Genomic DNA, 4,038 nt, shown 5'->3' with positions numbered 1-4,038 from the left:
TTACACCAAAACAAGAAAAACACTCTTTCTGGACCAGGACCTACCTTCCTGCCAAATTTGGTGTAATTTCGTCCAGTAGTTTTTGCGCTACCGCTGTTCAAAATCCCTAAAGAAAAATTAATGGAGAAAACGTGTTTTGGGACCCCCCTTTTTACTAGGACCCCCGAATAGATCGCCCAAAAACTTTCCAGGCAGCAGCTGACGATACTGACAAATATTTTTGGAAAGTTTCGTGAAGATTCATCAAGCGGTGCCAAAGATATAAGCAAGTAAAAAAACTCTTTTTATATATATATGTTTGTAAATGTATACTTTAACACATCTTTACAATTAAGTCAGAGAGGGGATTTGAATAAAATCTCAATTATCAATGAGAAAGGAGAAACAAGAGGTGATCTAGAAATAAAACCCAGATTGGATACAGTTATGTGTTTCATTTACCAAGTGATCCTTCCTTACTTGTTGTTATATATTGCTGCTTCACACATGGTAGTGGATCCTCTCGGATGATATGGAGGTGTTTGTGCAGCATGTGTCCTTCTTATATATCATGTAACAGGCTTATAGCTTAATGGTGTCAAGTAAGAATCGCTCCCCAAAAGTGCATCGACGGATGACAAAAGAATGTTGCCCCACTTGAGGAACTAGCAAATAATCAATCTGTCTACTATATAGTTATTCACTCGTTTACTAAATAAGGGTAACCCTGCACTTGGCAGGGCTTTCAAAAATTGAGAGAAACTCTTAAATATTCCTCTCTACGGAAATCTCTAGTAAATGGTGAAAGATTTATTTGGTTTGAAGAGAAACTAGAGTATGCGTTTCATGGCCGCTGTCTGTGGCGCAAAAATAAGCAATAGGAGGACTCAGAAGTGACACAGAGTTATGGGTATGTAAATTTAGTCATAGGTCACGTGACAGGAAAACTGCACCACAATAATTTCCCTGCTCAAGTCGTAATGACAGCTCCTTTAACTCTGCACATTTTGAATAGTGCTTCACATGGTCTTTTGTGAGGACCTGTAGCACCCAAGTAGAGGATTTTTATATGCCTCAGTCAAAGCATGCTCACAGGCTCGTTGCTATTCTTTCAGCAACAATGAATGAGCCAGTGTGTTTTGTACTCTAAGCCTATAAGGCTGCATCAGCTGCTGTAACAAAACAAGTATTGGCACAGAGGAACGAGTTAGAGATATTAGCGTTGTAAGTTCCTAACTGGACTTTTCTTTTTTTGCCATATAAATTGAAAATTAAAAGTAAAACAGTTGGCATAAGCGAGCCGATTCAAAGCGCCACATGCGCCATCAGCATGAGCATGAAGGAGAGACACAAAAGGCAAAAGAAGTTCACTCACAGTCAAACATATCGGCAAAAGTGCAATTATCCATGTAAAAGGGTCAATGGCCAAGGAGGTAGCAAAATTGCCCCAAGGAGAACATACATAAAACATTTACCAATCATAGTAAAGGATTTTTTAAAGCCAAGCCCATGAACGAGTGATAGCGATGGGCATTTGGTGGGTCTGCGTAAAAGCCCACAGAGATATTGCAAAAGGACAAAGCACTTGCGCGCTCCACCTAAAAATGAGAAATGCTTTTATTTCTCCTAACCTTTCCAACTTTGCATGTATGCTGCACTGTACGGCAGACATGAGGAGTGGGAAAGGTTTTAAAGTTTGTCTAGCCAAGGTATTTTGCACTGGAAGGTGAGACTTCCATCACAAAACCTACGCTAGACATCATGTGCATATCCTTGCACTATGGTGCAAGGTGTGTGCTTGGCAGTCGGTAGCCTGATTGTGCACGAGCCCCTGGGAAGGAGCAGGGCAGTGTCATACCTCTGTAGATAGGGTGCTTCCCTGCATTCTCCATGCCATGCAACGAGCAGAGCGCAGCAAGTTTGAGTGCTGCTCTCTATTGACCAGCAGGTTCGTAATTCTGGGCCGCTATGTCCTTTTCAACCTGGGCCTTTCCCTGCTAGCTCTGCATAAAGCAAATACATGTGTAATCTAGTGAGGAAACTCGGATGACTGTACTGCTGTTGTGTATTACTCATTCGTCACCAACCATGTTTCCAACTATCTCCATACGTAACACGCATCTGACAAACTTATTTAGTAAGTGTTCCTCCTTTTCGCAATGGTTTTCTCATATTAAATGCAAAAGATACAACATGCAAATGTTACCTACAAGTTTTACCGTCTTCTCAATAACTACAATTTTAAATCCAATCGTTCGCCTTTCATAATTTAACATCAAAACGCCTCTTAAATCTTTTGCATTTACTTTCATGTTTTTGCCGGAAAGATTATATGTAAATACAGCTCAAAAGCGACCACGGATTAAAGATGAGCCGTAAACTTATACAGAACATTGTTCCGACTTTAAAATTGAACGAATATTGCTCCTTTTCTCAAACTCAGTCAGTAGGTTAAAATAATGAGATCTGCGAAAGAAGAACACAACCTCGAGGGAAACTATTACCATATGACAGTTTTGCAGGAATCTTCACTTCAAGTCACTCTGCTCCTAAAATGCAAGCTTAGTAATAGATCGTCTTATTGCCGAAGAACAGATCAACAGTCTTTGTTGTACAGTGAAATATCCACGAATATAAACCTAGGGGAATGTAACTGCTTTGTGAATGAACATAACTGCATCAGGGCTAAATAGAATGAAACAGAACACCAAAATCACTGCACCACAATCATAGTTTATGGCACAGAAAGGCTAGATAACTTATTCTTTGAACCTTTGGCATGCAGAGAGACAGGGACTGACACTCTTTCCAGATCTTTAAGTGGAATGAAAGAGGTGAGATTTTCCATAAAAGGGGCTTGGCCACAGCATTATAAATAGCAGTCTTTTACTAGAGGCATGTCCTGTATACCTGCAGTTGCAGCTAATGCAAGTGAACTAGAATCCTGTGCCTTACACACCATGCCACCTGACCTGTATATGGGTGGCCCTATATGTGTTTTTATGAGTGCATCCAGACTGTTAAAGTCCAAAAGAGCATGTTAAAAAAACAATTGGTCTGTGAATCACAGAATCGGTTGGCCAGGAGGTCCCCCAGGACACCCCTGTTTACCAGTCATAGTTATAGTTTTCTCAAGAAAACTATAACTTGTGCACTAAAGTAACTATAATTTGCACTCATGGCATGCAGTTTTCTCATCAATAATTTCATTGCAAATGTTGCAGTGATATTATCAATGATGTGATGGAAAATGTCATGAGTGATGTAATATGTGGGGTGATTAGCACTGCATGCTGAGGACGCGCATCATAGTTTCCTTTATAGTTACTTGAGAGAACCCGGAGGCAGCCAGCATAACACTGCAAACAGCCTTAGGCCATGTGTGATAAGAGGCTGGCTACAGGGCCTGGCCTGTATGTGGCCAGGTCCTGTGCTTAACCTCTCTGCTAGCAGCCAAACCCACGCTATGCACGGCCTTCGGTGGGCTTCAGGAATGTGCAGCTTGCTGGCCACAGGGCCTTGCCTGCGGACAGGCCCTGTGGCCAGCACCCCTGGAGTCAGCCAGTCCCTCCACAGGCTGCCAAACCCATGCCATGCACAGTGTAGGGCTGGCTTCAGGCCCTGGGTCCCATCCCTCAGTGCCAAAACAAACACAGAAGGGTGGGGCAAATTCAATAGTAAACTGAAGGGGGATCCCATGTCCTGGGGCTTTATTTTTTATTATTTTATGTAAAAGTGGAGTCTGTTTTTTAAATGTTTAAAAGAGAAGAGGACGCTCATCCCCTTTCTTGAGCATATTTTGGCCCCAGGGACCCCAACTCCTTGGGCTTCCATTAATTATCACCAGGTTGGGGGTTGCCAGGGAAGCCCCAGGACCTCTGCAGCACCAGCCAGCCTCCTGCATTTTCCGGGACCCATCATTGCTCCAGTTCGGAGGGAGCATGCAAAAAGTAGCTGCTCTCCCCTGGGAGGTGTTTTGTTTCCCTGCCCACAACAGTGTGGGTAGGGAAACAGAACACACGTCTGCTCCGAAGCCGGCGGGAGTATTTTTAAAGCACC

General features: G+C 42.8%; 1 non-coding gene across 1 annotated transcript; it reads right to left on the bottom strand.

Moving 5' to 3' along the window:
* Positions 1-702: 702 nt before the first annotated feature.
* On the bottom strand, positions 703-818 carry LOC138286223 (U5 spliceosomal RNA). Its single transcript, XR_011201888.1, has one exon. It is a non-coding gene; the product is annotated as a U5 spliceosomal RNA (small nuclear RNA).
* Positions 819-4,038: the final 3,220 nt, after the last annotated feature.

The sequence above is a fragment of the Pleurodeles waltl genome, chromosome 3_1 (assembly GCF_031143425.1).
Source record: "Pleurodeles waltl isolate 20211129_DDA chromosome 3_1, aPleWal1.hap1.20221129, whole genome shotgun sequence".
NCBI classification, from domain to species: domain Eukaryota; kingdom Metazoa; phylum Chordata; class Amphibia; order Caudata; family Salamandridae; genus Pleurodeles; species Pleurodeles waltl.
This window is presented reverse-complemented; position numbering and strand designations above follow the sequence as displayed.